Raw genomic sequence first — 9765 nt, 5'->3', positions numbered from 1 at the left:
TCTGAACCTCTTTTGCCACCAGAAGTAGTGTGTCCTCTTGTGTCAGGAAATTAGCCTTCCTGTGCTTAAAATTTTTGTGATTAATCCATCTGAGGTAGGTGCCTTAAGAGGGGAATGCTCATGTTTTTCAAGACCCATTGAAACTACTCACTGTGTCGGCTCAGGTCATGGTCTCAAGGTCCTGGGATGGAGCCTGGCATCAGGCTCTCTGCTCAGCAGGGAGCCTGCTTCCCTCTCTGTCTCAGCCTGCCTCTCTGTCTGCTTGTGATGCCTCTCTCTCTGTCAAATAAATAAATAAACAAAAAAAAAAAGAAGAAAAAAAAAAAGAAAAAGAAACTACTCACTGTGTTCACTAGATAAATAGCTAGGGTAAAAATCTTTTCATGTTCCAGGGGGCAGGTAGACATTATGGCCTCTGAGGAAATTGTTTACACACCAAAAGAATTGAAAGACTCTGCTAATGTATAATCAGCATACCTTGGAAATGTATGGGGTAGAGAATTTAGGTGTGTCAGATTAAGGAGGGAAAAATACAACACTAGATTAGGCAGAATTCACTGATAAAGGTGCACTTGCTAGAGATTCCAGATGTAATGCCTTAGGTTGGAGAGCTAGAGGTGACTCTTCATAGTTTACTTGGTTGGTTGACTGATAACGTGGACTCAAAAGTGACTTACATTTAAGTCTTGGGATGCCAGATGTTTTCTTTCATAATATGAAAAAGGGGATCCAAAGCTTTGAGAGATAAGAATGTTAGAGTGGATTTACAGAGTATGACCTGCATGCATATCCCCCGAATATATTCCATTAAAAGGCCTAGAAGGCACTACCTTAATAAGGCATTGAGGACTATGTTAGTGGGAAGAACTCTTAAATTCTTGTAAAGGCTTGTGATTGCTCTCTGTTTAGGTTGGGTGTAGCTATGGGTGATACTGCTTTTGAGGTGAGCTCCCTGGTTTAAATGGAGGTAATAAGATTCCAGATTATTAGAGGCCAGGTAGTAGCACTTTGACATCAAAAATGAGGTGGGCGCATTTATTGTAAAAGGTAACATGTATCAGTAATCAGAACGCCTTTGCTTTCAAGGATTTTTGGCTATAGATAATTGACCATAATATCCGTAGGAATGAAATAGTCTACTAGAATGTTGTTTGAGCTATATAACAGAAAAAAACCCTCTAGATTGGGTACCCAGAATCCTGACTTGACTTGCCACAGGAGAATTAAAACCTCTCACTCACTACTAGACAAAAATCAATTCACAAACAGCCTCTTGATTCAAGGGGAGTCTAGGTAATCTTAGACTGAATCTTGATGTATTTACATGAGTATGTACCATAAATCTTCCTCTATACTTTCCACTATGTATCCTGCAGCTGTTACTAGAGTGGGCATTATGAAAAAGGAAATAGCCAGATCTTTGGAGAATTACTAGACGCTGGCTCCAGAGTGACACTAATCATTAGGGGCTCAAAATGCACTATGCCCCACCAGTAAAAATGGAGCTGAACTGGTTATTCTCAAGACCGTGTCTAAGATTCAGTGATTTGCTAGGAGTACTCACACGACTCAGCATATAGTCATAGCTAAGATTTATTACAGGAAAATGACACAAAGCAAAATCAGCAAAGTGACTTGCATGGAATGAAGTCTGAAGAAAAATAGGTACAAGCTTCCAAGAGTCCTATTCCAGTGGAGTCACACAAGACATCATTAATTCTTCCAGCTATAAGTTGTGACACATGTGAAATGTTGTCTACCAGGGGAAATTGACAGAGACTCGGTGCCTGTCTATCACGTAACTACCCTAAGCTACTGTGCAGAAAGGAGTTAACATAACAGGCCTAACTATTATCCTTGGAAAAAGTCTGCCTAAAATGTTTTTGCTTGGGACAGCTACATGCAAAAGAATGAAACAGGACCACATTCTAATACTTTACACAAAAATAAACTCAAAATGGATTAAGGATCTAGATGTGAGAGATGCAACCATGAAATACTTCTAACAGAGGCAGTAGTTTTGACATTGACCTTAGCAAGATTTTCTAGATATGTCTCCTTAGGCAGGGGAAACAAAAGCCTACTGTATTCACCTAGACATAAGGTTTTATGTGCACATCATGAAATGGAAATCAATATTGGGCTCTTCCAGAAATTACAAATTGCATGAGCTGGTGGCCTGACTCAGGAGTCCTTCAATACTGACACTTTTTGCATTGTCTCCTCCATCCCTCCATGGCCTTTTGGGAGCTTCTTACAACCAACTGACTGAGGAAGAAAAGTCCTCAGGCAGGTTTATAAATGATAAGCATGATATTCTGGTACCACCTCAAAGTAGACAGCTGTAGCACTACAGTACTACACAGGAGTGACTCTGAAGTAGAGTGGTGAAGGAAAATCTTAACATTAGTTGGAACTTCAGGTGGCACTTTGGTTGGTCACTTTGTCTGGAGTGAGAGATGGCCAAAAATAAAATACACTATTTGTGGGCAATTTCTAATAGGCTAGATGGAATAGACTTGGAAGATAAATGGCAAATAATTCTACAGAAGAGCTATATGGCTGGATGTCTAAAGGGGCACAGGATGTAGAAGATATTTTTCTCCTGTGTAAATGCCTACCATTGGATATCTACTGCAGAGGGCTTTAATAATCAGGCAGACAAAGGTATTGATTGGTTGATGTCAGTTCCAAATACACATATAATTGCCCTGCTATGTGATACTGGAGAAGAACCCTATCAAAATTTCTTTTACTAGCTGGTATAATGTTAAACTTTTTTAGTAAAAGGTGCTAAGGGGACACTTCATGAGGAAGGAGCTTCTCTTCCAGATGAATGTGTTTTTCTCTCTTCTTGCTCCTGTGGTGTATGGCATCCAGAAGAGTGTGAAATACCCAGTGGTGCTTAGCTTCCAGCAAGTTTCAGTGGCATCCATGCACGCTGCAAATTCCTTTGGCATCCTAGCTGGTCTCCAAGTGAACCTGCCAGGTGCCCTAGCAAATAATTTCCTAGCCATTTCCACAGACACCCCGGCTGGTGACTTTCCAGTGAGTTTCATGAGTGTTCCAGCTGAGGGCAAGTTGCAAAGACATCCAGATTTGACAGGAAGAAAATAAAACTGTCTATATTCATAGACCACATGGTCATCTATATAAGAAATACTAAGGGATCTACAGGAAATCTACTAGAACCAAGAGTTTACTGAGGTTGCAAAATACAAGATCATTGTACAAATAACAATTTTATTCACATATCCTAACAACAGTTAGAAACTGGAGTTTAAGAAGAAAACCATTAAGAAAACATTAAATATGGGGGCGCCTGGGTGGCTCAGTGGGTTAAAGCCTCTGCCTTCGGCTCAGGTCATGATCCCAGGGTTCTGGGATCAAGCCCCACATCGGGCTCTCTGCTCAGCAGGGAGACTGCTTCCCTTCCTCTCTCTCTGCCTGCCTCTCTGCCTACTTGTGATCTCTGTCTGTCAAATAAATAAATAAAATCTTAAAAAAAAAGCATTAAATATGAAATGCAGATAAATTTGATTAAAAAATGTGCAGAGAGATGATCCATTTTGGACCTATTGAATTCCAATGCTTTTTACTGGGCACAGCAAGATGGTAAGCCTCTAACCATTATTTTATTTACATCATTTTCACAGACCTGATTATACAGCTGGTAACCTTGAAAGGTGAGGTAATGTCCTTCCACTGCTCAAAGATAAAGCTGACTTTCTGGTTGCAAACAAGCTCAGTGTTCATCAGTTGTGTGTAAAAACCACTACATGTACAGAATCAGAATCCATGTGGGTCTGCTACATCAATTCCATGGAACATGGAGGCAAGAGAAACTGGCGCAAACATGCTGATGTTTATGCTGCTTGTCATGTCATGAGTAATAAAGTCTTGTCTCTGATACAGAGGTCCATGTCTTCTGTTGGCATCTGTGAAACAGTGTGATAGGCTAACTTAATTTTTACATGGCATAAGATTAAATTAAACACCGAGCAAAGACCTGTACACTGAGAGATAGGAAAAAACAAAACAACAACAACAACAAAAAAACAACTGAATAAGTGGAGAGATATACTATGATCATGGACTAGAAGACTGAATATATTATTCTCATTTGTCATTAGAATGACTACAGATGAAAAGACTATACAAAGTGTTAGTGGGATATGGAATAATAATTCTAGTGGGAATGTGAAATGCCACATCCATTTTGGAAAAGCAATTGGAAATTTCTTTAAAAAGTTGATCAGCTAAACATACACCTACCACATATACCTCAGCAGTTACACTCTGAGATATTTGCCCAATGTATATGAGAACATATATCCAAAAAAGGTTTGTACAGAGATGTCCATACAAGCTTTATTTGTAGTAGCCCCAGACTAGAAGCTATCCATCAGAAGGTGACTTGCTAAACAAATTGTGGTAAATCCATACAATGGAGTACTACTTAGCAATAAAGTCTGTGAATTCATACTACAACATGGATGAATCTCAAAATAATTAAGCTGACTGAAGAAATCAGATAAAAATAAATACATGTTGTAGGATTCCATGTACGTGAAGATTTCACAGAACTCTGTTCTCATCTCCAATATATAAAAAGCTTGGAAGTTGCAACTGTCATTCTTACAATAAGTAAAAAAGACGGAGAAACTGGAAACCAACAACTTTTAATAGATCCATCTGAAAATTGAGGTCACAGGATAAGCCATTACCTGGAAATCTGGAGAGAGCCTAATACAGACGATTACTGTGAAGGTCAACTTATTGGGAACAGAAATTGCTGGTACTGGCAACCAGTAGGAACACTTCCATGGTAATTTTAATGCATTGCTGGAGGCTGAGAGTGGACTAAACTCTAAGAATCTAAGGATTCTTAGAGTTTAGTCTTTAGGGATCCCCATACTCATGGTATTTGTCAACAGAAGCTTCACACCAGATTTTCATGGTGAAGAATTGAGAAAAGTAAACATTTAAAAGTATACCCATGAGGAAATTAACAGTTTTGAGATACACCAACTTCATTTTCTATGACAAAGGTTTACTCTTGAAGAGAAACTACCAGAGCTTATCTGACCTGAAAAAAGACAATTAATTCCAGCACCCTCTAATGTTTTTATTTCACACAAAAGAAAAAAAAAAAGCCTAAGGAATCTTCTAAAAGTCACAATCCAAGGACTTCGAACTCACTAAAACACTGAGATTTAATCATGAGGTTATAGAATTTCCCCCCTTCCCTACAACTGAAGAAAATATCAACAGAGCTCCAGTATAGTAACAGTGCATTACAACTGAGAAAGATGTAAAACAATAGACTCTATTTAAGAAGTACTTTCTAAAGAAAGCAGGGAAAGAGAAACAAGGGAACTGGAGGAAACTGAAGCTATAAAAATATTAAATGTAGCTTATAGCTATAAAAATGTTAAATGTAACCTAACTCCTAGCAATATTAATATAAAACCTCACGTTAAATGCCTAATTACTTGTGTTTCTGTTCCCCAATACATACATGTCTGGCTTTGAGCAAAAATTTTACAACCCAGTAAAGGGCAAAAATGAATATTCTGAAAAGATAAGCATCAGAACCAGACTCAGAACAGGTCTTGTAATTATAAAAGGATTTAAAGTAACTACGATTAGTATGCTAGGGCTATTATAGAAAGTAGACAACATGGGACAGAGAGACAATGCAAGCAGGGGTGAAAACTCTAAGAAGGAATCAAAAGGAAATCATAGAAATTAAGAACATTGTAATAGAAATGAAGATTGCCTTTGATGTGCTTATCAGTAAACTGGACTCAGCGCAGAAAAGAATCATTGAGTTTGAAGATAGGTCAGAAGAAAATTCCCAAAGTGAAAAACAAAGATAAAATATAATGAATGTTTTTTTAAAAAAAATGTCAAAATATTGAAAATCTGTGGACAGTTTCCAAAAGTATGTGATATACGTAATTGAAATACCAGAAGAAGAAAGAGAATTATTTGAAGTAACAATGATCTAGAATTTCCCAAAATTAATGACAGAAACCATACCATAGGAAGCTCAGAGAATACCAAGCAGGATAAATACCAAAAACCCTACAATAACCTGTATATTCAAAATACAGAAAACCAAAGAACAGCACCAATATTCAACTGGATCTAATTGACATTTATGAAATACCTCATCTAGCATCAGCAGAATATCCATTCATCTCAAATTCACTTTGACATTCACTAAAAGAGGCCACATTCTGGGCCTTAAAATAGACCTTAACAAATTTAGAAAAATAGGAAAAGTAGGCATAATGGAAAAACTAGAAATTGATAACAGAAAATTATCAGATTTTCAACACCCTTGAAGTTTAACAACAAACTTTGAAATAACATGTGGCTCAAAGATGAAGTCTTACAAGAAATTTAAAAAATATTTTTGGGCTACCTGGGTGGCTCAAGCAGTAAAGCAGCCCGACTCTTGATTTTGGCTCAGATCGTGATCTCTCAGATTGGCTGAGTCTGGTGATGGGCTCCCCACTCACTGGGGAGTCTGCTTGAAGATTATCCCTCTCCCTCTGACCCTTCTGCTTGTGGTCTCTCTCTCTCTCTTATATAAAAACAAATTTTTTTTTTCAACTAAATGAATTGTAAAATGCAACAGTTGCGGCACTCAGAGGGAAATTTATTACATTGAGTGCACATATCTGAAAGAAGAAAGATCTGAAATCGGTAATCTAAACCTATGTTTGAGGAAACTAAAGGAAGAGCAATTTTAATTTCTTTCTTTGGGACCAAGTTTTCTAATATGTATCACGGTCCTTCTTACCAAAGAACTTCCTTTAACAATTCTTAAAGTGTAGATCTGCTGGCAGTGAATTCTCTCTTTTTATTGTATGACGAGCCTTGATTTTCCTTCATTTTAAAGGATATAGAATTCTGGAATGGCATGTGGGTTTTACTTTTTCCAGCACTTAAAACATTTCACTCCATCATCTTCTGTCATGTTATCTAATGAAAAGTCTTGCTATAACTCTTATTATTCCTCTATGGGTAATTTGACTTCTTTTCCCTGGCTGCCTTTAAGATTTTTATCATTGTCTTTGGTGTTCAGCAGTTTGCATATGATAGACCTACTTTTTTTTTCTTCCTATTTTGGTATTAGTATTACTTAATATTTTCTGAGTAACTTGGTTCTGTTTGGTATATTCCATAGCCATATTTCTTAAAGTATTTCTTCTGCCCCATTTTCTGTCTTCTGTAGGGACTCCAGTGATACATACTTTACCCCATTTATTACTGCCTATCTGATTTTGAATGGTGTGTTCTGTTTATTTTTACCCCCTCTTTTTTCTTTTTGCATTTCACCTTGGGTAATCTCTATTGATCTATCTTCAAGTTCACTGATTCTTTCCTTGTCTTTGTTTAGTTTGCTGATGAATTTGATAAAGGCCCTCTTCATCTCTATTACTGTGTTTTCGTGTCCAGAATTTGCATTTGATTCTTATTGTTTACATATCTCTGCTGAAGATACATATCAAGTCTTAAATGTTGTCTACCTTTTCCATTACGGTCTTTAACATTTATTAGTTATTTTAACTCTGTATTATGATAGCTTCAATACAGTCTCTTTAGACTCTGCTTTTTCTTTCTTTTTTATTTTTTCAAGTTTTATTCAATTAGGTAATCTCTATCCCTAATGTGGGACTCAAACTTGCAATCCCAAGATCAAGAGTAACATTCTCTTCCAACTGAGCCAGCCAGGCACCCCTCTTTTTTTTTTTAAAACAACATTGTTGAGGTGTGATTTACATATTATACCATTCACCTATTTAAAATGTACAATTCATGAGTTTTTAGAATACTCATGGGGTTGTGCAGCCATAACCACAATCAATTTTAGAATATTTTAGTCACTTGAAAAAGATAACCTGAACATTTAGCTATCACCCAGCAGCCCCCCAACCCTCCTAAGCCCTAGGAAGTCAGTAATCTTTTTTCTGTCTCTATATTTGCCTATTCTGGACATTTCATAATAAATGGAATTGTGCAATACGTGTTCCTTTGTGACCAATTTTCATTGCCATATTGATGTCAAGGTTCAACCTATTGTAACATGGATGCCAATAACATTCATTGTGAGGATATTTCATATTTTATTTATCCATTCATTCATTGGTTAATAGGCATTTGGGTTATTTCCAATTTGGGGATATTGTGGGTATAATACTGCTATGAACATTTGTATACAAATTTTTGTGCAGATATATTTTCCATTTTTTTAAGATTTCATTTTTTATTTGAAAGAGAGCAAAATAGCGAGAGAGAGAGAGAGAGAGCACAAGCAGGGGGGAAGGGAGAAGCAGGCTCCCCACTGAGCAGGGAGCCCAATGTGGGACTAGATCCCAAGACCCTGGGCTCATGGTCTGAGCCCAAGGCAGACACTTTAACCGACTGACCCACCTAGGCACCTCTGAATAGTTGTTAATGGGAACAGTAGAGACAGTGGTGGGCCATGCTCAGTCAGAAGACTTAGGGGGACAGAGACCATCAGAAAGCACATGAAGATTTTTGCCAGCAGGTCAGAAAGTCATCCACCTGGTGACCATAGAGGAGTTCATTAATACCTGATGGTTTCTGGGGCACCTGGGTGGCTCAGTTGCTTAAGTGTCTGCCTTCGGCTCAGATCATGATCAAACTGTTTTCAAAAGTAGCTATACAATTTTATATTCCCACCAGCAGGGGATGTGTGTTCTAATTTCTCCATATCCTCATCAATACTTATTATCTAATGGTAGTTGTGTGGATTTACTTTTGCTGATGGCTAATACTATTGAGCATCTTTTATGTGCATATTTGCCATTTGCAATGCATGTATTCTTTGGAGAATTGTCTGTTCAGATACTTTGCCCATTTTTAAATTGAGTTATCTTTTTGTTATCAAGTTATAAAAATTCTTTATATATCCTAGATGTAAATCTCTAAGCAGATATGCGAATTACTAATATCTCTCCCATTCTGCAGGTTATCTTTTCACTTTTTTATAGTATTCTTTTTTTTTTAAAGATTTTATTTATTTATTTGACAGACAGAGATCACAAGTAGGCAGAGAGGCAGGCAGAGAGAGAGAGGAGGAAGCAGGCTCCCTGCTGAGCAGAGAGCCCGATGTGGGGCTCGATCCCAGGACCCTGAGATCATGACCTGAGCTGAAGACAGAGGCTTAACCCACTGAGCCACCCAGGTGCCCTCTTATAGTATTCTTTAATGAACAATAGTTTTAACTTTGAGGATGTCCAGTCTGTTTTTATTTCTCTTGTTTGCTTGTGTTTTTGTTGTGATATCCAAAAACACATTGCCTAATCCATAGTCATATGCCCATGTTTTTTTCTAAAAATTTTATAGTTTAGCTCTTAAATTTTGGTCTTTGATCCATAGTGAATTAATTTTTTCTATATTTCGTGAGAAAGGGGTAGGGAGAGAGTGGACCATGGCTTAAATGTCAAGGATGCTTGCTGTTTTTATCAAATTTTTAGTAGACTTTTTGGCTCAATGGTTCTACATTTTGTGTATGCCTTTAGGGCAATTTCCTTAGACTTTAAATGGTTGGGTGTTTGAAATAGCTTTTACCTTTATGCTCTCTATTTCTCTATCAAATAAATAAATGAAATCTTAAAAAAGGGGGGGGCACCTGGGTGGCTCAGTTGGTTAGGCCTCTGCCTTCAGCTCAGGTGACAATCCCAGCATCCTGGGATCAGGGCCCCGCATCAGGCTCCCTGCTCA

This window comes from Enhydra lutris, unplaced genomic scaffold (genome assembly GCF_002288905.1).
Source record: "Enhydra lutris kenyoni isolate GAN:26980312 unplaced genomic scaffold, ASM228890v2 scaffoldscaffold44, whole genome shotgun sequence".
In the NCBI taxonomy this organism is placed as follows: Eukaryota; Metazoa; Chordata; class Mammalia; order Carnivora; family Mustelidae; genus Enhydra; species Enhydra lutris.
Note: the sequence above shows the minus strand (reverse complement) of the source record.